This window comes from Ambystoma mexicanum, chromosome 7q (genome assembly GCF_040938575.1).
Source record: "Ambystoma mexicanum isolate Mex_15411 chromosome 7q, UKY_AmexF1_1, whole genome shotgun sequence".
Lineage (NCBI taxonomy): Eukaryota > Metazoa > Chordata > Amphibia > Caudata > Ambystomatidae > Ambystoma > Ambystoma mexicanum.
The window spans coordinates 260,835,562-260,862,947 of NC_090941.1; positions in this window are offsets into that span (position 1 = coordinate 260,835,562).

Genomic DNA, 27,386 nt, shown 5'->3' on the forward strand with positions numbered 1-27,386 from the left:
ACAACTGGAAATTTGGCCTGTGCACAACTATGACTCAGAAAAGACTCAATCATGTTTGTGTGTGCAACATACACAAAGATATAATGGATCTGGTTGACATACAAACAATAGCAAAACAATTTATCATGCGTACCACAGATGGAAGGAGGACACTCAGTGCTAGTTCTCTCTGGCTCTCATGCCCTACCAACCGTTGACTGCTTTCTTCCTTCAATCACTGTGGGACTAAGTTGTTTTATGATGATACAGAAATGTTCTATAAGCATGTTAAATTCAATGCCTGAATCTGGAACAAAGGGTCCACACGATCTGTAGGACACTTAGCATGTCTTACTCTAAAAACGTTATACAGAGAGAACTGAGAACACAGATGCATTATGTAATTGGCCGGCAGCCATTTACCAGATTTTCAAAGGTTCAGTTCGACCCCAAGTAGAGCCCCAATCCAGCAAGCCCCAAGGCTCTAGGCTACCAGCTGCTGACTGCAGACTAACACTTAGCTGCACACTTTTTTGGCCGCTTTCGTGGTAAAAAAACATTAACATTAACATTAACTCTCTGGTTGAAGGGAGGAGCTCCCCAAGGCAAACATCAAGCAAGGAAAGAGCAGACAACGAAGCAGCAGTTCCTGCAGAATGACACTTAGCTGCACACTATCTGGCTTTTGTTGTGAGATGTGTATCAGGTGCAGGTGGTTTCTGACTCTGTCAAGCCACTCATGTGCCTCTTGTCCGCTTTCATGTCATTTTATCAGCTAGCTAAATGTGTGTGCGTCTTCTCTTTCAGCTTTTAGTGGACCAGTGCCAGCCCTGGCAGTCTCCAGAAATTGTCCTTGAGCTAGAGCTCTGCGGGGCCCACAGAATTCCCTTCCTCAAAATGATTTCGCCAGGCAAAATTAAGAATGAGTCAAAATTGGCATACGCTAGTAGATGTCAGTGTTAGAAATGTTTGTAATCACATCATCAGATAAATGTTAGGAATTTGATTATTTTATCCATTGCCCACAATTACTATAACAAAGCGGAACTCATGATTCATGCGTGCGCGCTCATGAAGTCTGCTTCAGAAGTCTGCTGTTACGCTGTGGATTGCTTGGATTTGAGTCTGCTGTTTAAATTTGAGTTTATCTCACTAATCCTGCCTCCATTACCCACAATTGCTATAACAAAGCGGAACTCATGCTTCATGTGCGTGCGCTTCGTGAAGTCCGCTTCAGAAGTCTGCTGTTACGCTGTGGATCGCTTCGATTTGAGTCTGCTGTTTGAATTGGTACCAAGTTGGACTTTTATTGCAGCTCTGTCTACAACAACTCCTATTGACTCATGGAACTAATGGGGACCAGAATACGCTTTATAAGCATTTAACCTCCTTTTGTTTGTTCTATTTACTTAGGAGTTTGTCTCACTAATCCCGCCTCCATTACCCACCTACTATAACAAAACGGAACTCGAGCTTCATGCGTGCGCGCCTCGTGATGTATGCTTCAGAAGTCTGCTGTTACGCTGTTAAGCTGTGACAGCGGTGTGGCGGCGTGTCGGAAACTCCTCCTTATTCATAACACTGAATCTTTTGGCTGACCTGGAGGTACCTGCAATCTGCGGGTTGATTGAGAGTTTTCGAGTAGGCTGGTCTTCCTATACTTCTATAGTGAGATTGGCTCCCCATTTTCTTTTTATCTCATTTTATTTTACTTTGATTTTTTCTGTTTGTACAATCTGTGCGGGATGCTTTACTGTTATTCAGCTTCCCTCGTGGTATTGCTATACTGTGAATGAAAGGAACTCTATATACCCTGAAGTCAGGTTTGCCAACTAATTTAGTAGCAACCCATGCTTCAGTTTTGCTGAAAGCAGTGGGTCAGAAATCTTTGCCTACGATTGCTTTGAAAAATAAATCTGTCTGCTTATGATTCGTTACATAAGAAATCGAATGGAAAACATTTGCGGTTTCTGCTTCCCCAGATGTGAGTGTAATGTATTACCTTTTGTGAATACTTCAAATAACTTAACTATATCTAATGATGTAATCACTGTTAATGATTGTAATGAACCTGATTCTGGTGACAAAAATTTGTCGATATCTGACACAATCTTAATTACTAAAGTGTGTACTACGCAGCGTGAAGCTGATAGAGTGCTGCCAACTGAATTAATTTCTGAAGGAACCATTGCCGCAATTGATTTTGCATGTGTAACGGTTCTGCCTCTGCCACTAGAGAAAGCACAAACTATTAATGACAGTTTACAAACGCCTAATGCTGTGCCTGATTGTATATCCATCCCAAATGAGTTGACTGGTTTTGACGGTGCAGATGGTAAATTATTCCTGTCTCCTATAACTGTCGACAGAACCAGTCAACAAAAAAGTAATTTATATTGTTTGCCAAGTCTATTTGAAAACCACTCTTTCACATCTGAAATTGTAAGCTCTTCTTTTGTGCATCCAACACCTCGTAAGCCTTTAATACCCCCTGTTCTAAAGGAACCTTCTGGAACTTCTAATACATTGAAGATCCATAATCCTATGCTGGAAATTACTCTAAAAGCAGTGAACAACTTGATCACTTCCTTGTTTAAGCTATTTGAGTCCTTGGATCTTAAACTTACACAGCAAGCCGATCAAACAGTTGAAATGGCTAAACAATTAAGTGCCCTTAACAAAAAATTGACAATATTATATTACAAACTAAACCACCACGGGTTGCTAACCACTCACCCGCTGTGATAAATTTATGTCAGGGCGATTCTAATGCAAATGAGCAGAAAAAGAAAGGTGAATGCCAACCAGCACTTCCTTTATTCCTAGCTACCATTTGCGTCAATGAAAATGTAATAGAAAAGATTCTTCCTTTGACTGATAATGTAGATCAGTGCAAGTCGTCGGTACCAATTGCTCAGACTATACACGGGAAACATCTAGAGGTGTATAACATGTTTGACGCAAAGTTAAATATTGCAAAGCAGGCCTCGTCCAAATTTCCTGACAAGGAAACTAAAATCCAAAGAGATGTTCTGCCTAGTTTAAGCTTAAATTCCAAACGCTCTGCTAAAAGCACTGCAATATCTCAGATCATTATGTCTAAAATATAACAACTTGAGGCGAAAAAAATGCCCACAGTCCAGTATGGTCGCTCCTTCTGAGACATCATTAGAATATCCCCTGTTGAATGAACTTGTTTCTCTAATTGGGGTCGCTCAGGAGGGAGTAAAAGAAAACCCTTCTCATTTATCACTATCCTTTGTTATACCAAGTTCAAACACAGGAACCGATAAGGCAACTACTAGAGATGCTAACCTCTCTAAACCCTTGATTAGGGCTGTGTTAACCCCCTCAGTCGCTCTTGATTTTCATCCAACCACTAAACTGATCTCTCCATCTGATGAGACCCCTTCCAAAGACATACTTTTGGACATTAGGGAGGAGAACTGGAGATCTGTTGATGAGTTTCTAAAACACAAGCAATTAACTATAGCTGCAGACTTAACATCGGTGGATCCGAAGGATGAAGCCTACAAGAGAGCTGTGGTCACTGACCTTAGGATTGCGGATAAATCTGCCAAACTAACCACCTCTTATGATAGAAACTAAAAAGATTTGACATCAGTCCATCAGGGCCACCGAGATTCAATATCTTTAAAGTCCAAACATGCATTGTCCTCTAATAACTACCATCGCTTCATATTGAAGTGTCGCCACGCTCCCCATCTAAACTATGATCTTAATAGGACAAGTGTGATGGCAATCTTCGATGATATTGAAAGTCTGAGAGATATTTCATCTACAGACATCCATCAAGTTGAATTCTTAAACAAAGAAAATCTGGGATTCGTTAGACTGTGGACAGCCTCAAATCTTGTGCCTAACAACATTTGGCAAGCCAGAATGGAACTTTTTACAATGGGCTTTCTTCTTGCCGTTGACCCCACGACACTGAGCCCAAAAGATGATAACAAGAGTGTGTATTTTCAAGATAGTACTACCACAATAAAGACACCAAAAATATACTATGTTCAGAATGCAAGATTTCAGTCCAATTATCCTGAAGACCCAGAAACCAACGATCCTAAGGCCCCAAATATGCCTACATAACAACGCAGGATGAACCAGCTAGGTACTATAACTCTGGCTTGCTGGAATACTTGTGAGTATGTACATCTAACTGTCCCAAATGCTGACACTCTGAATACATTTGATGTAGTGGCCCTCCAGGAAACATGGCTGGTTGAACAGCCTGTTTGGGATGGCCACGTTATTGCCTTTCAAGCAGCTAAAAATAATCTGAGAGGTCTGCCTTCGGCTGGTTTGATAGTTGCTATTAAATTAGGGCAAGGATGTCTATCTATCCCTGGTCTGCGAAGAACATATACTTGCAAATGGTTAAAATCAAATACGTGGCGGGTATGGTAGCTTTGATTAATATCTATCGTAACTCACTTGCTATCACAGATAACATGTTTTTTTAATGAGCTGAGTCGATTATTTAATATAATTTCCAAGTCACCTGAAATAACTAACACCATTCTTGTGGGAGATTTGAATGTGCAAAGCCTGGACCAAAAAAAGGCAGCAAAAAATCCAGCCTGTGAAAAATGGGACTTGCCGATGGGGCACCGTAACATGATTATGCTCAACGGAGCCATAGCGGGTGATATTCCCCCTTGTGATACCTGGAGTAGAGGTACAAGTCGATCAATTATCAACTATATCTACACTGACAGGTGCACATTCCATACTGCAACCCAATTTGGTATTATAAAACAGCCATTTAGGGATCATGAGCTGCTGTTAGTAGAGTGGAGCTATGATATTAGTTTGTCCCAACAAAACAACATAATAAAATACACCTTACCTCACTATTAATAATGCTAGATCGTGCTTCCATTGGTCAGAGAAATCCTTAAGCCTTGCTATCCACAATGGCCGGAAGAACCTTATAGTATTGCTCTCCAGGGTTTTAAAGTGCATTCAAATCCAGGGTTCCATCAGTCTTTCACTCCAAAAGATAACTTCAATGCTGAGATCCAAAAATGTAGGGCCCTGATGTGGCAGCAGAGGAAAGCAGCCATGCATCTGCCTTTGGACATTATAACCTCTACACTGAAGTTGATACAGCGTACTTACAACAATTGGATCAAATCGCAAAAGAGTCTGTTATATCAAGCCGATGGAGAGGAAATGCTAAAGATGATAGTGCTTAAAAACACTGCTGAAATTTGGTCACTTCTTAATGTAGCGTCTAATGCGAAACAAGCTCCTGTACAGATCAATTGAGTATTGGAGAGGACATGGGTGTCCTATTACACAGATTTGTATGCTGCTCCTGACACTTGGCCTGGCAGTCGTGTGACTGGAGAGGCGAATAGTCAGTGTATGTATATTCAGGAGAATTATATCCAGGAATACCTACTCAAGTCAACCAATTCGAGGGCACCGGGCCCTGACGGCCTCACTAATATCATGATGAAGCAGTAGCCCCAATCCTGGGCTCGGATATTGTTTAAAAATTTTTCACAGGTCCTAAAGACTAATAGTATCCCTCCATCTTGGCAATCCTCAATAATTGTACCTATCTTCAAGAAGGGCGATCGGTCCTGTCCTGCCAACTCCAGGCCGATCGCCCTCTTGAATATCCCTAGTAAGATCTTTGCACGGTTCATTTTGAGGGATTTTAACAAGTGGGTAACAGTAGCCTCAAAACAAGATCCCTATCAAACTGGGTTCATTCCTGGTATGGGGACTGCAATCAACCTATTTACACTTACAACGATCATTCAACACCATCACCTTCTGAAACAAACTTTATATTTTGGTTTTATTGATTTCAAAGCTGCTTTTGATTCTGTTTCCTGTGCCCTGTTGATCGCTAAATTGATTAAAGAAGAATGCCCCACCTATGTGATTAAGTTAATAGAAGCCCTACACACTGATACCAACTTGCAAGTAAGACTTGACTTCAAAGGAACCCTATCCGCAGTCATTAGGACCTTTCGCGGGCTGAGACAGGGATGTATATTGGCGGCTTCACTGTTTAACTTTTTCATATCAGATATTGGTTGGGTGTTTGAAGGAGTGGTTGCAGATGCCCCAAAATTGGCAGGTAGGTCTGTACCCGCTCTGTTATATGCAAATGACCTAGTGTTGGTATCAAAGACTCTGCTGGGGTTGCAGAACCTTTTAGATGCTCTTGTTATATACATAGAAATAAATCTGCTAACAATCAATCTAAATAAAACCAAGGTGATGATGTGTAACCTTCATAGAGGATCCAAAAATGGCAGAAAAAACAGTCTTTGAAATGGCATGTCCAGGGCGAGGTCCTTGAAGTCGTCCGACAAAATGCATACTTAGGAGTAGTTATCTCCGGTGTGAATAACATTAACTATATATTGAGTCTGAACAATAAATTAAATGCAATCATATCTCAAGCAACGATAATTCAGGCTAAATACAGGAAATTTTCCATCATGCCTGTAATGATTTATTTCACCAAAAATGTTACTCCAGTCCTATTATATGGATCTGAAATGAAAACAATCATCTCCAGTAATATATGGGCAAGGTTCGAAGGCAAGTATTGGAAACAAATCTTGTGCTTGCCTTTGTGCACGCCCATTGCTTGGATCAGAACAGAACTAGGGTTAATATCATTGCACGCGAGATACCTATGGCAGGTAATTGCCCTTTTTAGGAAATGTATTCTTGTCCTGAATTTAAAAAAAATTGATAAATGTTTTAGCTAATTTCATTTATTAAGTCACACGATTAATTTATATGTAAATGATGTGAATTGGTTATAAATGCTCTTGCTGACGCTGATGTGTCTCTGGATGATCTTCTTAAAAACCCGAATAGGGTAAAAACTAAATTCTTCCAATATGATTGGCAGAACACAAGAGACACATGTCTGACATACTGATATTTTCCAAAAAATCTGTTTTTGCATTGGAAGGTCAGCCATTTGGAATTGTATTTGCATAAATCACCTTCCCAAGGCATAGAGCAAAATGTATGTGTTTAAGATGTAATCTTTGGCAAACTAAAGACCTTGTAGCAAAACGTGGAATTATATTATCTAAAGAATATTTCTGTCGGTTTTGTATGTTTGTGGACCAATCAGAGAGCATACGCCACTTGGTAACAGAATGCGTGATGGTAAGACAGAAAACTGAACAGCACTGTATAAAGACATTCCTGAATTTTGTAAATCTGACAACAGAAACTATGTGGTGGATAATTTAGGTGGAAAAATTACCACACTAAGAATTGCCGCAATTTCCTTTTTAAATGATCTAAATTTATCTAGAGAATGACGTCCATATTATTTGACTTTGCCCTCTTGTAATTAAGAAGCTTGAAGGATTTTATTTTTGTTTGTTTTTCTTTTGTGCCTTTTTGATGATCTTGCTAGTTGTAGTCGTGTTCTGATTTTAATACCTTTTTACAAAACTTTTAAGTTTATTTGATTTTTATTGAAGTATCTTTCTTGTCTCTTTTTTCTTAAAATGTTGTAAAGCTGATTTAGTTCAGTTGAATCAATAAAAAAATTTAAAAAAAGATTATTTGATTTCTAACACTGAACAGCTCTTTTTTGATGAGCCTTCAATGGGGAGATAATGCCTAAAAGCCTTATGTAAAGCTTTTGCACACTAGATTCCAGTCATTGCTTATTTTCATTAATGTGTATTGCAGAGACAAGGGGCGGATCATCAACATACTATTTCGCCACCCCTTCATCCCCACCATACATATACTACAGCATTTGTGCTAGCATGGACTTTCATGCCAGTGCCAATGCTGTGGATTCCTATGGAGTCTACCTGCTTTTTACACCTGCAGAAAGCAGGAGGACTCCTTAGGAATCCATTGTAAATACCGTTCTGACATGTGTAAATGACAGGCAGCTTTTACTTCATGTGTACAGTGGAATGAAAAAGGGTGGTGTACAAGCATGTACACCACCATGTTAGACTCCTCTTTTGCACTCCACTTTGCAAATGAGGACAATTAGGCAGCAGGGACAGACCTGTTTACACAAAAGTGTAAATGTACAGGTCCCCACCACCTAATTATGCAGGGAGTCACATAAACTCCTGAAAGTATAATATAGGGTTTACGTTATTTGGTCTTTGTAACAAATTGTATTGGCTTTTTGTCATAAGAATGATTGAATAAAATATGCCATAATCATGGATTTCCTTCAAGAGACCTGAGGGAATCAAACGTGCATTGTGGTTAACATTTTACGCATGCTTTTTACTCCACTTCACATGTTCATTCATTTGCACTGCTGAGAGGGGAAACAGAATGGCGTTACCATTTCTGCCACCCCATCCTCTCCAGCATACAATTGCAAAATCATTAATGCCGTCATTCGATTTTTACGCTGGTGTAAATGCTTTTGATGATGAAATGTAAATCAGATCTATCTCACAGTTGAGAACACTATTTGAAAGTCATTTTTTAAATGTGTTTATTTATTTGGGAGGTTGGATATGAGCTGGCATGGCCCGAAAACCATCCTGACTGCGCAAATGAAAGATAGCTGACTGCACTTCATGTTTTGTATATCGCGCCATATGGTCTCCGTGTTGTATGGGGCATTCACTGTCCGGCCGTCGGGCCTTGATGATTTCACAACGTATTATTCCAGTACATCGGATTGTGCTTTGGGAGGCCTTTGCCGAATTATGGTTGTGTTGGGTAGGGCTGCCATGCCGATTTGGGGCATTATCATGGCAACGGTCGGCCCGTGCATCTGATAGGGAGAATGCAGCATGGCTCACCATGCCGCACCTTGGTACGTACGTATTTATTGCTTCCTGCAGCCAGGCGAACGGGGAATGAACGGACAACGATGATTTGGAAGTAATTTCCATTAATGCATTTTGCTGGGGCCACGTGCAGTCTGTAAAAGTGAGTATGGGTACGGTCTTGGGGATACATTGATGAGCTTTGGCCAGTGAATTAGGATTGCTTCTGGGGCATGTAGTTTTGCCTATTCATTGTGAGTTGGGGCTGACAGGAGCAACGTGATTGAGGGAACTCCCCTCACACAGGGCAGGGAAGAACTGTAGACCCATACTAGTTACTATGGTGTAAAAAGTTAGGAGCACACCACCGTCAGTAGTTAGGATGTGACAATTGCCAATTTGTATGTATGTTGGGCGGCCGCCGAGCCATTGCGCAAAGGGTTTAATTGTGCAACGTGGTGCGCCAAGTGGTAAGCTGTAAGTTTAGGACCACGGACACCAGCATACATTGCGATATAATACATGTAATGGAAGAGACATACATTGTGCAGTGGTCTCCAGACCGCATGTCATGTAACTATGGCGTGGCCCCTTTAAGGGCAAGCACGCGACGGAGTGACGTTCACTCCGTCGCGTGCCATATAAATAAAGGGGCGTTGCCCGGCGGCAGCAGAGCCACCGGGGAGCCCACACGAACAGCATCGGTCTCCGTGTGTCTCTGTGTGCACGGGGGTGTGGGGGCTCACGGGGGCGGCGGGATCGCCCGCTAACAATGGCGACGAAGTCGGATCGATCCCTGGGACAGGTGGCAACGTTTTCGAGATGCGCAGATGATCGCGTGTGAGCGCATCCGTGAATGTTGGCCGCGGAGAGGGGAGAGACACGCGTGGCCGGCGGCCATTTTGACTACAAGGCCTCGGAAACTCACGGCTTCATAACGAAGCATCTGTGAGAGATCCGGACCCAATTTTTGGAGATTCCAGTGGCGGACAGTCACTGCTTGCAACACGTGCTGGTGGAAATGCAAGTCATTTGCATTTTCACTGTTTTTCATCGAGTTTAAGGGTGGAGCTACCTGGAGGCCTACTGGATGCACACTGGGGCCTACCCTGCTCGATTTTTGGATTCTTCAATCCTACACCGGCTGAAGTCTGGAACCTGGTGGTCCTACATTTGCCTGGAAAACCCTCGAACCTGGACATCATCTGAATCACCTGAGGGGCTGGGATCCTCATCTAGGTACTGGTTGTGTTTGGTGTCCAAGTTGCGGCCCCAATACGGGCTGCCTGTGCGCTTTACACCATGGATCAAGGTGCAGCGGCCGCCGTGGCCCAACAGCAGGCTGCTGCTCCAGCCCAACCCCCGCCTGCCCTTCCACCAAGACCATTGCAGAGACCTCCCGGTACCCTACAGCCAATGCCAGAGTTTGATGTCTCGGGCACGCCATCAAGCCTGGGACAGAGGTGGAAGATGTGGATGGACAGGCTGGAAATGTACTTCAGGGCCACGATGGAGACGAGTGACGACAGTAAGTTGGCCACTCTCCTGTATTCTGCAGGCCCTGCTGTGCACGAGATCTTCTTGTCCTTGCAACCAGCGGATGGGTCTTTTGATGCCGCCAAAACTGCGCTCCACAATCACTTCCTGCCCATGGCCAATGTGGATTACGAACGGTTCCTAATGGGCAACACCAGACAGAAAGATGACGAGACTTTGGATGTGTTTTATGGGCGGCTGCGCAGGCTGGCGGCACCTTGTGCTTGGAATGACCCTGATGATATGATTCGCAACCACCTCATTCAGGGCTGTTCCTCTGGTAAGCTGAGGCGTCAAATCCTGCGCGAGCCTGGTATAACACTACCCCGCATCCTAGAACTGGGGAGGTGCCACGAGGTGTCGGAGCTGCGGGCATCAAGGATGGAAGCGGGTGTGCGCCCTGGTAGGGTGGAAGAGGTATGCGCAGTCGGAAGAGGTCGCGGATCAAGACGCCCCATGAATACTCAAAATCCACGGCCCCAAGTGGCGCAGTCCTCGTGCCTAAAATGTGGATATGACCTCCCGCACCCAGCAGACTGTCCAGCAGCGGGAGTGAAGTGTGGACGATGTGGGGGCACAGACCATTTTGCAAGAGTGTGCAGATCGACGGTCCCGAAAATGGTCCCCAGGGGACCTGTCCGGGCTGGCTCTTTCCGCCCCCAGAGAACATCCAACGTTGCCCAGGTGGACAAGGCCGACGATGGCCCCCCTCAAGAAGGTGAGGAGGAAGAAGAAGATGAAGAGAATGTTTTCTTCGTGTCATGCGTAAGAATGCTGAAATCGCACTCCAAGAGACAGCCGAGATGCGACGTACTGGTCAATGGGAATTCAGTACCCATGTTGGTGGACACGGGGGCGTCCGTGAACGTGATGGCCAGGCAACACTATGATGCAATGCAGGCACCCCCACCGCTGGCGGCACCGAGAGCGCGCATTTTCACATTTGGAGGCAACCATCCAATCCCACTGGATGGTGTGTTTGTGGCTGACACTCAATATGGCAACTCAGGCATTCGGGCAAGGTTTTACGTCACGCCGGTGAGCACCAACACGCTCCTCTGCTGCGCAGCTGCTGAAGCTTTGGGGATTGTGACATTCGCATACAACGTATATCTTGACGACATCCAGGAGCTCCTGGAGAAGCACACATCCCTCTTTGAAGACATTGGACAGTTAGTGGGGGAACCAGTCCGCTTGCACATTGATGAGTCCATACAACCGGTGGCCCTGAAGCACCGGCGCATACCGTTTCACCTCAGGGATCTGGTAGACCAGGAATTGGACAACCTTGTTCAGCTGGACATAATTGAGAAGGTGGAAGGCCCCACTCCTTGGGTCTCACCCATTGTCGTCGCACGGAAGCCCAAACAACCAGATGCAGTAAGGATTTGTGTCGACATGCGCCTGCCCAACAAGGCGATCAAAAGAGAGAGACACCTAACCCCCACCATGGACGACATCATTGCAGAATTACAGGGGGCGAGATTCTTCTCCAAGCTGGACTTGAGGGCAGGATATCATCAGGTGGTTCTGCACCCTGAGTCCCGATACATCACCACCTTCACCACCCATCGGGGCCTGTATCGGTATAAGAGGCTGAGTTTTGGAGTGTCCTCTGCAGCGGAAGTTTTTCAAAACATCATAAGAGGGGCATTAGCAGATCTGGATGGGGTCATCAACATCAGTGACGACATCTTAGTACACTCCAAGTCAGAGGCAGAACACATGGCCCGCCTTGCAAAGACATTTGAGCGCCTCCGTCTCTTGGGACTCACCTTACACAAAGAGAAATGCAAATTCCTCAGGACAACAATCGAGTTCTTTGGGTTCGTGTTTAAAGCGGATGGGGTGTCACCCGACCCCCATAAGGTGAAGGACATTAGAGAGGCCCGCCCACCTGAAAACGTCGCTGAGGTGAGGAGCTTTTTGGGCATGGTCACTTATTGTGGCCGCTTCATCCGGAATCTAGCGTCCCGTTCTGAGCCTCTAAGATCTTTAACCAAGAAAGACTCCGTGTGGCAGTGGGGGCCCCTCGAGCAGGCGGCATTTGATGACATCCGGGGTGCCCTAGCGGCAGAAGACACCATGGCGTTCTTTGACCCTAGCCTGCAGACGGAAATAGTCGTGGACGCCAGTCCCTATGGTCTGGGGGCGGTCCTCACTCAAGTGGGGCGCGAGCAGGAAGTTCGGCCAATAGCCTATGCGAGCAAGGCACTCTCGGACACTGAACAACGCTACTCGCAAATCGAGAGGGAGGCCCTGGCGGTGTTGTGGGGTTGCAGGCATTTTCGCCTATACATTCTAGGGCGTCCTGTGACTGTCATCACTGACCACAAACCACTGCTACCCATCATGGCAGGCTCCTCCTCCAGACCACCAGTAAGGATAGAGCGCTGGATGCTTGCCCTGCTTGAATACGGCGTGTCGCTGGTGTATCGGCCTGGTGTAAGCAACGCTGCAGACTATCTGTCACGTCACCCATGTGGGGATGCCTGGGAGTCTGTGTCCGCGGAGGAGGCTGATGAACACGTTCGTCTCGTCGTTGAGTCTGCCACCCCCAACTCCATGCAGGTGGAGGAGCTGGAGCTGGCGTCGAATGATGACGAGTGCTTCGCCATTCTAAGACTGGCCATGCAACAAGGTGCGTGGAAGACGGTGCTTGAAGCGCTTGACCGTCGAACATGCGAAGCCAGGGTGGCACTGGAACAGCTCTGGAAGGTGCGGGAAGAACTTGCATTCTCGGAATCGGGACTCCTGCTGAGAGGCGACAGAATAGTGGTGCCACAGACGAAGATCCCACAGATAATCGCTCTCGCCCACCAGGGCCATCAAGGGGCGCCCAAAACAAAGGCTCGGCTTCGCCAGAAGGTGTGGTTCCCGGAGCTAGAGCGGAGGGTAGAAGAGTTTGTGGCCTCGTGTCGGTGGTGTCAGGCCACATCCCCAGCCCAGCGGGACCCATCTATTGAGACAATGCCTAGGGGAACCAAGCCATGGGAAGTAGTGCATGCTGACTTCGGCTCTACATCTAGAGGGACGCACTTCCTAGTGATGGTCGACGAGTGGTCGCGATACCCGGAGGTGGAATTTGTGGAGTCGCTGGCGTTTGGTGACGTGGTGATCGCCGTGGAAAAGATCTTCGCCACCCATGGCCTTCCATCGGTTGTGTGCACTGACAATGGCGCACCGTATCAGGGTGAGAGCTTTGCTGAACTCTTAAAGAACTATGGCATTCAGCACAGGAAGGTCACACCCCTCTGGCCCAGGGCAAACGGGGAGGCCGAGCGCATGATGCGCACCCTTAACAAGGTGTTCCGGATCGCCCAAGGCAAGGGTGAATGTCTGCAGAGGGCCCTGTATGTATTCCTACGGGGATACAGAACCACTCCCCATTCATCGACGGGAGTAGCACCGGCGGAGGCCCTCTTCCAGAGGTGCCCTCGGGATGTCGTACCTGAGGTAGGGGCCCGAGAGCCCGCCATCATTGACAATGAGCAGGTGGAGGAAGATCGGCTGGCAAGAACTCGGGCGGAGAACATGAGAAGAGGTCTGAAGCCACCCAACATTGCCCCAGGGGATGAGGTATTAGTGAGGAACCGTCATCCGCAGGGCAAGCTCTCCCTCACATACGAGCCCGCCCCCCTGGATGTTGTAGCGGTGAAGGGGTCTATGGTGACTGCATCAGATGGGACATCGTCGGTGACCAGAAATGCCAGTTTCTTTAGGAGACTGGGTGACCCGGGAGCGAATCGAGTAGAGGCTGGCGAAGAACTACCCGACGATAGTGGAGGAGATGTCCCCACCATGGACTCGCCTGTTCGCGGAAGAACCGACTCAAGTACTCCGGTAAGGGACAGTGGCAGAAGATACCCCCTGAGAACAGGGCGTGGGAAACCTGCCCACCTGAGTGACTATGTGACGGACGGATCTGGGGTCATGTTGGCGACGGGTCGCCGGACTGTGTGAAGGCACCGCTGGGGATCCAGGGTGGTTGCCAATAAATGGGGGATTCCTAATGTGTGTGCTGTAAAGTAGTGATTAGTCAGTTTTGTGTGCTGTAGAACGTAGAACAATTGTATCCTCCTTTGTGTTTGTTGTTATGGAAAAGGAGGAGTGTGGCGTGGCCCCTTTAAGGGCAAGCACGCGACGGAGTGACGTTCACTCCGTCGCGTGCCATATAAATAAAGGGGCGTCGCCCGGCGGCAGCAGAGCCACCGGGGAGCCCACACGAACAGCATCGGTCTCCGTGTGTCTCTGTGTGCACGGGGGTGTGGGGGCTCACGGGGGCGGGATCGCCCGCTAACAGTAACTGTGTTTCAAAGGTAGGGTAGGTGTACAGGGGACATTTGATTGTAATTCTTAGCAAATAATGGGTATGCAGCATTATGAACTGTGCACTTTGGCAAAGTACCCACGTGGGTAACCATCTGTTGGGTTCAGTATTTTCTACGTGACCGCCGAGCAATTGTGTTAAAGATTTTACATCATATCATGCTGAAATAATTAAACAGTTTTAAGTCTACCACAGCGCTACGGCATAATGAATTTCAATTGAGAGCACTTTGTTGGTGGCGAATTGTGTTTTGTGTGACAAGGGTAGGGGACAACGTTGGGGTTCGGAACTGCAGGTTTTGCATGTTGGGTGCTTGCTATCCATGCCGGGTACTGTGCTGTAGGGAAGAATGCCGCTGTGCTGCATCAGGTGCAGTATGGTCAGGGTGCTTTTGGGTTCCAGTGGGGTTAGATGTCAGCATGTGCTGGCCCTGCTTCTTGCGGGGGGAGGGTGCCGAGTTTCTCCCGCGTCCGGTTGCGCGTGATGCTGTGGTTGTTGGTCTGGGTGGGCTGTTTGGCGGAGTACGGACAACATGCAGTGTTGAAAGTATAGTGTGACCTTGGGGGTTCATGTTAGTGGGGGTGCTGTGCCATGGGCGAAAAGGGGTTTATGGGTGGGTGCAAACAGCTTGTTGTGTGGGGCTCCTTGTTTGTTCAGCGGGTGACTCGTGGCCGAAAAGTGTACGGGGACTGTGGTGTATGTATGCCCGGGGTTCCAGTAAAGAAGGAACGTCATGTTGCGGTCGGAAGAATCATGATTTAAAGGCCAGAGGCAGGGAGCTTGTTCGGACTAAGGTGAGGGGTTTGTTAACTTGTAGTAGTTTGGGGATTTCTTTTTGTTTGTTTAGTGGATTGGGCGCATGGGTGCAAGGTAGGGGCAAAGACCTTTGTCTGTGGGGTAGCGCACTGGTGCCGCCTTGGAATGCGAGGTGAATTTCAATGCGTAGCAGGAAGACAGGGTGACTAGAAAAGTAGATTGTGGACCAGCAAACAATGGTTGCTTTGTAGCCGAGGGGGACAAAAGGGGAAGTCGCCCAAACAGTGTCGAGGTCATGCTACAGTTAGTGCCCCCCGTCCGTTGCAGTGCTGCAGGGGAACATATGTGCACATGAGGTTGTGTTGCTTTGAGTGCCAGGCGGAAAAAAGGGAGTGGGGTCTGACGGTCGGAGATAACAAGGCTCCAGCTGAAGCAGCAGCATCCTTATGCCAAGGTCGAAAATCACCACTCAGATGTTGATTTTAATGCCAGCGCAACAGGAACACAGCTAATATCTGCCTGTATTATTTACATGGCACCTGCTATTATCAATATTACATTTTTGCATAGCACGCCTATACACAGGTGGTTCAAGGCTTGATGAGGCATAGGAAGTGGACAAGTGGGAACAAGACAATGATCTTACTAGGACCAGTGGCAAAGAGATCGTGCAAGTGCAGGGAGGGGTAAGCAGGCAAGGCTGATAAGGCAGTGAGCAGGTCTGCCACCTCAGCCAACACCCAAAACATCAACGTGGGCTGTACTAAAATGTGAGTAGTATTTCAAATTTGTGTTGCACAAGACGATTGGCAAGTGGAACAATTGCCCAATAAGGATTGGTACTGGGTAAGGTCACACCCTTAGTTCATAGACCAGAGACGCAATGGATAGAATGGATAGAATGGATGAAATGGATGAAATTAATGAAATGGATGGAATAGATGGAATGGATAGAATTGTTAGAATGGATGAAATGGATAGAATTGATAGAATGGATAGAATGGATAGAATGTATGAAATAGATGGAATGGATGAAATGGATAGTAGGGATGAAATGGATAGTATGGATGAGATCGAAAGATGGGATGGATAACATGATTGGAATGGATGGACGCATGTGGAATGAATGGATAGAATAGATGGCATGGATGAACGTGGAATGAACGGAATGTATGTAGATGGATTTGATGGATGTAATGGATGTATGTTGAATTGATGGATGGAATGCATCGGATGGACAGAATGAATAGATCGCATGAATGGACGCAGAAATGGAAGAAATGGATGGATGATCTGATGGAAGGGATAGATGGAATGAATGGATGAAGAAATGGAAGAAATGGATATATGATATGATATGATATGATATGGTATTTGTAACGCGCCTATACACAAGTGTTTCAAGGCGCGACGAGGCAGGGAGGGAGGGAAACAAGGGGAAGACAGACAAACGATCCTACTAGGCCAGGTGTCATTCAGATCGTGCAAGTGCAGAGGTAAGGGGAAAAGGAGAAAGTGCAGGGGGAGGAGGTGGGGGGGGAAAGTGCAGTACAAGGTAAGTAGCGTAATAAAATAATAAATAATAAATAATAAATAAAAGGGCCAGCTGGTGGCAAGTGCGAGGTAAGTGCAGAGCAAGTGCTGGGAAGGGGGCTGTAGGGATGCAGTGACAGTCCCACAGTGCAGGAGGAGCCAGGGAGGCAGTGCAAGTGGAGAGTGGCTGGGCCCTGGACCGAGGTCACAGAGTGGCCCAGATGCAGGTTTAGTGCAGACTTCAGTGGGGAGTTTAGCAGGTTTAGCAAGGGAGAGGGAGAGAGAAGGCAGAAGCGAAGAGGAAGGTTTTGAGGTGCTTCCGGAACCGGAGATGGTTCTCCTCAAGTTTCAGGGAGGCAGGAAGGCTGTTCCAGAGGGAGGCCCCTGCTGCGGAGAGAGATCTACCCCCAGCTCGTTGCTTCGAGAAGCGGCTGACCATGAGGGAGTTGGAGACGGATGAGCGAAGGGCTCGTGAAGGCAGATATTTAGGAAGAGAGAGTTGAAGGTATTTAGGCCCCAGGCCCCAGAAGGCCTTGTGGACAATGCAGAGGGTTTTGAACTTAATCCTCGCAGCCACTGGGAGCCAGTGAAGAGAATTCAGTCCTGGAGAGATACGGTCCCTGGGCTTGAGGCCAAGGACAAGTCTCGCAGTTCTGTTCTGGATAAGTTGCAGAGGGCGGAGAGTGGAGGCAGGCAGATTAAGATAGAGGCTGTTACAGTAGTCCAGCCTTGAGAGAACCAGGGCTCGGATGGAGGCATTGATTAGATGAATCGATTGAATAGACAGAATGGAATTACCCTACCCTCTAGTTCCTGTCTGTGCCCAGTGTACACATGTCTCTGTGTACCCTGCTTTCTTACTCCCCATGTGGTTATCATATTTTCCTATGGCCCCCTATCGCTGTAAGCCCCCCCTGTCACTGTGTGTCTGTGCGTCGCAGCTCTCTGCTATCCTGTTCCTGTAATGTTGCTATGTATCCCATTGTATTATCCAACCCTCTCGTCATCATGTGTGCCCACTGTGCCCGTGTATCACTGTGCACTCTGCTTGCTTATCCCCCATATGCCCCCTCCTGTCACCGTAAACTCAACCCACTGTCACTCTGTGTCCGTGTGTCAATAAGATGAACCATCATATCATATCACATCATTATGCCTACTCTCTACTATACACCATCACTCAACTAGAACACAGCTATACCCCACAATTTTATTGTTTTATTGTCATGCATACACACTGATGAGAAATGTTAATTTCATACATATACAGAGACTATAATTGAAAAAGATATTATAGAATATGGATGCATGGAAACGTGCACTTCAATTGGAAGTGTGCATACAATTTTTCATCACACATGCACATGCATGTGAGGACTGATAGACCCTATTTGGGTTCTGCTTCACTTTTGCTTTATGATTAAGCAATTGTTTGTTGTGAAATGCTTAAATGTTCATTTTAATAAGATGTTATTATTTCAACTGTGGTTCATATGGCAACAATGGGGAAGGAGAGATATTCTGTGATACACACATACGTATATTTTAGAGATTGATGCGTTTCTTCCAATTATAGATTTATTGATCATAATTATCAGAAAAAGGAGGGGTATGTAGGGATATATTCATGCATGAAACATATGTGCAAACAACAGCACATGTGTTTTCATTGGGGGTTTCATTGTTTATACCAGCTCCCCTCTGTGCAATTTGCAAGGACTTGGACCATGAGTTACATTTTTTTATTTTGGTTCGATTTTAATTATATATTTTGAATATCTCAAGTTCAGTCTTTTTACCATAAAGTAATTCTGTTTAACAATCATTCAACATAAATTTCAATCCCTTTCTTTCAAGCTACAAAAACCTGACCACATCTGGTTAGGTCCCTATTTGTAACTACAAAGGCCACATGTTTTTTTTTTTAAATGTTCCTTAGCTACCTGGTATTCTGAGACCCCACTAGGCACGTCATTGTGCTGCATGCCCACATGTTGCCTTGTAGTGTGTTAGGGACCCACCACTCAATGTCTTATCCTGCTTAAAGCATTGCCTGATACTGCTTTTTGGTATTCACTACTGTGCTCAATGTAGCACATTCAACATTATTACAGTCACACATTTCGTATCTCTCAATTGTTACCAAGAGGAATGTTCAAGCCACATGGTTGTGAAAAAAGCCACAATACATTAAATCAATTGTATAGTTATCAACAATGGTTATTTATTTTTTCATTTATTTCTGTGCTCACTGAACACTCATATCCTCTTCCATATGTTCTACAGTTGGATAATTCTCTGACAATACATCACCGTCTCGTATAGTTGTGATTGATTGAGGTGTAAATAGGTAGTGTTGATGGTGTGTAATGTATTTTGTAAAGTGCACACACATATTGTACACATGTGTGCATTTCTAGAGCAGGGCATGGCATAGGAAAGATAGTGTGGAGTAGCATAGCACAGCCCCATTCCTGTATATATTGTGTAAAGTAGCATACAAGAGAAATAATAATGCATCCTGTCTAAAAGAACTCCAAAGGTAGTATGTCGCAAGTGAGATATTAAAGTGGGACAGTGCACGGGCACACAGACTCTCACACACACACACAAACACATTTTACTTTGCTTGTGGGGACTATAATTACAGGTAGGGAATTGAGGAGAAAAGTGGTGGTAAAGTGGCAATAACTCCATTACCTCCAATCTATGGACACATTACAAAACCACCATACTATGATTTCTTTTTGGTAAGATGTGGAAGGAACCTCCAACTAAAAGCTGGATGGAAATCATTCAACTAACTGGCAAACATTGTCAAACTTACTGCAGCATAATTACTGTTTGTGTTAATTCCCAAACATTCTGCATTGAAGTCCTCTGGACTCTCTCCGAATGGGGACTAACACTACTATCCCTCCACTGATTATCCTGTTGTAATCCCACAGGAGAGAGTGATGGAAAAGGTATTTAATATTCATGGTAACCATTGATGATACATTCCTAACAAAAGGCCTTTTCAATAAATGTAAAGAATGTAATATTGAGAAAACGTCCTGGAGTGACCATCACAGGATGACAGGATCAATCGAGTTAGGCGGTACTTATCGGACTTGGTAGTGAATAACACAGATAATCGACTGGTAAAATTTGAAGGGGGTGGATTTCAGCTGAATCAGGAACTAACAAGAAGGTGTCAGAGAATGTCATATCAAGAACTGAATGTCCTCTAAGACCCGTTAATTTTTGTGGAATCCATATGGGACACCCAAAGTCCTACATTTTTAGGAAAATGGCCATGGCATAATCATCAGCACTCTTTTTGTGAAGAAGCGCTACTAAAAAAGAGGTAAGTAAGGACAGTACTTCGTAGGCCCAATGACAAAGACCTCAATAAGGTGGATTTGAGTGCTGACAGAAGAAGCATATGTCGTAAATATAATCAATGGACAAAATCTCAAAGACATATTAGATTAAAAAATGTTGGTGAAAAAATGTTAAGATCCTTGGTGAACCACAATTATAGAGATTTTTGGGCTATTGTAGGTAGGAGAGAACAGAGTCAAGTGATCACCCAAAGCAACGATATGAAGTAGTCGGAATGGGTTAAGCACATTTATGTCTTATACAGACCTTTGGGTGAGATTTCACAGTGTGGATCAGGTGGGGCTTAAATCTTAGCAGGCATTTGGTAAAGGAAGCCATTAAAAAATCATCAGGATTGAGGACTTCAGGACCCAATGGTCTCACTAACCAGATCTTTAAATCAGACGACAACCTGTGGTCAAATATCATCTTTAATCTCTTTAGGGAGATTGTCAGCTCTAGAACTTTACCCGACTCATTTGAGATGCCATAGTAACACCTATTTACAAGAAGAGGGATTGGGGAGATCCTATGAACTTCTGCCCGATCTCCATTCTAGATGCAGACAGCAAAATATTTGCTGGCTTAATGCTGATGGATCTCTAAAGTTGCATGGGTTTATGAGGGGCTTGTCGATCACCCTGAACAGCTTGATACTCAGTACTACGTCTAGCAAGAGTTTTGTGAAGGGTGGCCCAACTCTGTTCGGTGCTTGGGTCGATCTGTCCCAGACTTTCGATGCTGCAGACAGAGAATGGTTATGGGCAACATTGAGACAGTTGGGAATCCCTGAATCACTTCTATATATTATCATAGAGCTCCATAGTAAGTAATTCTTGAGAATAAGACTGGATGCTAGATGAAATATATCTGATCTCATCCAGACATGTAAGGGAGTGAGACAGGGATGTATGGTGGCCCCTTGCTTCTTTAATCTATATGTATCAGATATGGCCATTAGCCTGCAAGGGGAGGGTCTATCTAGTCTGATGGTTTGGAAGGAGAGATTGAACTGGTTAGCGTATGCAGATGACATCATCTTACTGGACTACACCCCTATCATATTTCAGAGACTACTGGACGCTTTGGGAGAATTTGCAAGGGTCAATCATTTAAAGATAAATCTGGCCAAATCAAAAATAGTAACGTTCAAACGTCAACTGACTAGGGATCCCACCTTTACATTGAAAATGACAGGCCAAGTCATTTCAAAAGGCAAGGGGGTTCTATATCTGGGGTTTAACATCCATTCATTTCCATCGAAGGGATATATAGAAGGCATCTTGAAAGAGAAGCTGATTAATCTGGGGAGCCAAATGAAGAAATTGCAAGTTCTCTATAAGTTCTGTACAATGCCCCACATAAAATTCTATGTCAGCAAAGTCATTCCAACTTTGACTTACGATGTAGACATAATCCCAGCAATTTCAACAATAAACTGGGATAGGCTAGAAGGCCTATTATGGAAAAATGTTCTCTCCCTCCCTCCTTCCCTCCCTCAGTCTCTCCCGATAGTCTTGTGAGGTTTGAATTGGGTCTCAATTCAGCATATAGATTGATTAGCTGTTTCCAAGTTAGCACCCTCTATGAAGACCTAAACAAAGAACTGATGAAGAAGGGCAATCTGTTCTTGTCAGGTCTTACTACATATGCGCATGATATCTTGAGCTCCTGCGAATTTGAAGTGAGTGATCTTTGTGACAACCCAATGTATGTCAAAATCAACTAAAAAGAAATCACAGAAATGAGATCAGAAAATTGTCACAATCGCCTCACGATGAACCACATGTTTATCTGCCAGGTAATCTAAGACAGTTCCTAAATGTCAGAAGTCGGAACGACTTCCTAAGATTCCATCTGAACATCATACAAACGAGGGAAATTCTCTTTAGTAGGCATAAAGACCTGTATAGTGATAGTATGTGCCGACGCTGTAGTAGTACAAGCATGGAGACACTGAGACATGGGTACTCACCTGCACAGGATTAAAATGCTATCAAGATTTGTGGATAACGTATGGTGGCTGGAGACTGAATCCTTTTGGGACCAGCTTGGTTCTGGCCATGAAAGTCTACTGACTTGGGCAGTGATAATATTTGTACGTGAACTCCTCCTCGTAAAGTGAGATTACGAATGAAGGGCTGCATTCCAGAAATGTTTCTTATTTTTTTTTTACTTTGCCTTTCATGTTCTTAATCCTCATTTGTTATCCTTTTATTTTTTCCTGTGTTCTTTTATAAAATATGTAAGTATATGTGTAAATTATATGAACTGATACTCACTTTTCTTTCTCTTTTATTATTGTAATGTTGTGAAAAGTCAGATACTTTATTTATTTATTTTAACTGAAACACAATAAATAAATTAAGACACAATATAGAGTCTTAAAAATGACACCCATAACAAGAGTAAATGGATCTTTGAGTGTTGAAAAAGGTTCCCACTCACTCAGGTATAGGGAAAAATAATCTACCAGTGTAGCAAAATGTTCTGGGGTTCTCACAATTGAGGTAGATTGAGCGCTTAAGTTAAAATCGTACCTAACAAAGATCATCCTGCAAATGTAAATCATGGGAAGCATTTACACTTTTTGCATTAGTGAGTGCAAACACCACGTGCAAGTGATTTTGTTTCACAATACAGGTTTATTTTCACTTTATAGTGAAAATGATGTAAACTGCACAATGGCAACCAAAGTGCACAGAAGTGCAATAGCATTCAATACCCTCTATGCTAGTTTCAATTTGAAGAAAATTAGGCCTAAACTGTTCACTTGATGGCACATAAGTCCTCATTGCGATATAAGGGTATTTCTAAGGGGGCTTTCTGTCAGCAGCAATGACAATTTTCAAGGTAGTTTCACATTTTAAAGGAGTGCTATTCATTTGGAATACAACCAGTGATACTTGCTTCCCTGCCGGTAATATGGTGGTTGCTAATATTGCTGTTTTGCAAATGATGCCTTTTGCAACATTACCACCAAGCCTGTAATGAGATATTTAATTATTGCCTTAAACTCTATCATAAACATTATGAATATGCCAGAAAAGGCATCAGAGGCAGAGAGATAAAGCAGCATGACACATGATCATCTACTGTACTCAAAAGGGGAGGCACCCCCACTAACCACACCTCCTCTCTAGCAATGGTGTTCTGCTAAAGTTCAAACTATGTATTCTAGTAGGGGTGGCATGTGAATATGGTATGGTTAAAGTCTCAAAATTGATCGAATTACATAATGTTGAGTTTAATGGCCCCACAGAGAAAACATTTTATTATGTAATTTAATGAGATGCAATGTAAAGAGTTCTTGCATAGCTCACCTCTTCCGTTTTGTTTTCTCAATACATGTAACTGTGCACGAAAAGAGAAGGGGAACCGAGGATGATATAGATACAAATCTGGAGGTCTTAGTAAGTGCATGTCTGAGTAACCGAGTCCTGAGTGCGGGTAGTATTTTATGTCATGTGGCTTTGGAATGCTTACGCTTTGCAGAGATTGTATGTCATGAAGGTAATGTTGCAGTCCCCACACAGATGGTGTGAGATAATGGACAAATGTAATGATTAATTGCCCACAATGTGACTGTCAACTTCCCAGGTTAGCTCTCTACGTTGGTCAGGGTGTGCACAGCTGCATCCTTGTAGCTCCACCTTTAACTGTGAGTGCAGCTATTGAGGTGCACATATATGCTGCTGCTTGTAAACAGTTAAAATCCCAACAGATATGGTGTGTGATGATCTTGACATTAAAGTCCTCCCAAAGTGTGTAATTATCATAACGTAATCTGAAGAGATGGTGTGAAATATTAATGAGGTGCAGTGATAGTCCACTCACTGGATATTGTATAGTTATAGCAATTCTTCTCACATTGTTAGTGTTTGATGACAGTTACATGAAACTCTCCACAAAGTTCTTGCATGATGTTGATGATTGTTATGAGTTCTAAGTACCAACGTGATTAGTGTGTGATAACACATAGACACAAGTGCATGCTCGAATAAGAATTCATTTTTATGTTTCAAAACTCAACAAATACTCAATAAACTACCCTCAGAGTATTTACTTTACAGAATAGTTTTGAAATGACTTAAGATTTAGAGGCATTTCAGAAAGAGTCTGTGTTATACATGGTACGGTACAGCACTATTCATGTCACCCACCCCATATCACTTTTTGGTAACATTAATGGACAATTACATTTCAACACATAAAGAGCACTATACAATAACAAATACTCTGGTCATTATGCATACAGGACGCTGACTGCTTAGATGGTTTAACTGAGCAAGTCCTGGGATTTTTAAGATCTTATGCAGAAAAACACATGCACATCTTCTATTTAGCATATGGAATGACATCAGAAGAAGAAAAGAAGATGACAAGGAGTGTCATGAGTCTTTCAGGTTTTAAAGATTTTCATGGCAGTTAATAAATACATAAGGTGTGCAGTAAGCATTTGAAAGGGATATGATGCAATTCCATTCGTATATAAGTGCTTTGCATAAGAAAGGTGCCAGGTATATCTCAATTACTAGATAATAAAGTTTAAATAGATTGTATGTGAAAATGGGGTGGGAAGGGTGACAAAAAAAGACATAATGAAAGACAGGACATCACATACATGAGAGGGTAGAATAAAAGGAAAAAAGAGGATGCATAATCATCAAAATTAAGTCATGCTTAACTAGTGATAATAGTAATATTAGTGATGTTCGGCACTGAATAGGTAATCAAGAAAGGGTTGACATTTCAGTTGGTGTTTACACAATTCAGGAGAGGATGCAATACAATGTTCCAATCTATGGATATTACAAATACTATTGCACCATATTTTATGATGAATACGAGTTACGTTTTTCCGATTACTAGTAATAGTTTGCATAGCAACCATTAAACATAAGTAAAACAAAATGTTTATATATTTGTTAGTATGAGTGTTTTTTTGGAAGGCACTGCCATAAAGAAGAAATTCAAACAGAAATCTTGATGAAGTTAAAAAATGCATTTGATCGTATTCCAGACATGGAACCAAAAGATTTGAACATACTGACATTCAATAAACATATGTTTAAAGAATCCTTGAACTTGTGAGCAGCTCCAACAGAGATCATTAGGTATAGGTCTATACTTGAAAAGAGACAGAGGAGTGACAAAAGCTCTGTGTTGAAAAAAGAAAAGAGTTTGAGTCAAACTTGCTGAGGAAGTAATTTTAGAAATGTGTTTCCATTGCAAGGGCCAGCATAGTTGATGATCCAGTTATGGGCCGTCTTTCCTCCAGTCATCATGGAGAAGGTTAGGAGCCGCTGCAGGCGATGACGAAGTCAATATTTTATAATAAGATGAGGCTGTGCTATCAGGATTTAGTATATTTCATAGTCTTAGAGCATCTGGTATATTGGAGTTATGCATAAATAATTTGTAATTGTCAAAAAGGGCACCGACAATCATCACAAACTGGTTCAGAAATGGTATAGGTAAATGATATTTGATAGCGAAATCATGAAAGTTCATAGGAACATCTTGCACAAAAAATTGATTATAAAACGTAATACTTCTAGAGAGCCATGATGCCCACAATATCGATTTGCCTTTAATTTTAATAAGAGGATTAAGCCAGTTGTAAGGGGAAATAAAAATGGAAGATTTAGTTAAGAGCGGGAACAAGTAGAGTTTAACGTATAGCATAGATTGGTGAATATATGAGTAGGCAATCAATTTGTTTTTGCCTTTTATAAGGTAAATATCCGCACAGGAGATTGGGTAAACCATGACTCTCTCTAGGCCAACCCAATTGGGTAAATGTACCAGCTCTTTCCTGCAGAAATACATCTGTGTTTGTTTAATGACGAAGGCCATGTGATATTTTCTAAAGTCCGGAAAACCAACCCCTCCCCAGGAGTGGTTTTTTTTTTTAGTTTGTTCAATGAAATTCTATGCTTTTTCTTCCCCCATAAAAACTTAGTTAAGCAGGAGTCGATAGATTTGAAAAAGGGTAGGGGAAGGGAAATGGGCAGCATATATAGGAGCTAGAGAATGATGGCCGAGATCATCATCTGTATAGCCTCTAGTCAACCCCACCAAGATAGGAATAAGGTTGAACACAAAGTTGATAGATGCATAATTCTAACAAGTATAGTATCTGAGTTTTGCTTACAAATGTCTTTGATGGAAACTGAAATTTAGGGCACCACTTCATTCCAAGAGGGATGTATGGTGAGGTGTGCCATGAACGTTGAGGGGAAGAATTTCTGACTTTTCAATATTGAGTTTATAACCAGAAGCTTTGGAGAAGTCTGAAATAGTATTTAGTAAGTGTTGGGCACTATGTTCAGGATTTTTAAGAAACAGTAGAACGTCATCTGCATAGGCTGCTGTTTTGATATGGATATGTTTATATTGTACTCTGATGATGTTTTCATTTTATCTAATGGTAGTATGAAAAGGATTGGGGAAAGGGGGCAGCCTTGGTGTGTCCCTCTTGACAAGGGAAAAAGGACGACAATTTTCTGTTTACAAAGAGAGCCGTTTTAGGTGAAGAATAGAGGACTTTTATTATAGAGAGAAAGGGCGGGTTAAAGCCATGCCATTTAAGAGTTTTGAAGAGGAAGTCCCATTCCACTCTATCGAATGCTTTCTCCGCATCTAAAGCTATTTCGACATGGGGATCTGTAGTGTTACAAATAAGGTCTAAAATATTCAGAAAGAGTCAAATATTGGAGGCTGACACTCTATTTTTGATATATCCAACTTGATCCTGTTTTATAAGATTGGGTAAGAAGGGAAGGAGTCTTTTGGCCAAAATCTTTACATAAATCTTACATAAATCTTACAATCCGCGTTGATGATGGAAATGGGACAATACATTTGAGGGTGCTCAGGGTCCTTATTGGGCTTGGGGAATACTGTGTGTGGCTTCTAGAAATGAGCCATGAGCTTCCTCTTGTGATATACTATGAGAGTAAAGTTCACCAAGTTTAGGGAGTAGAAGATTGGAAAAGTGGGCATAGAAATCAGTGGGGAAGTCATCAGGGCCAGGGGCCTTAGCTTTTTTTAAGATGTTTATTAGCTACAAGTATTTCAGAAGAGGTGATTGGAGCATTGAGGGATTGAAG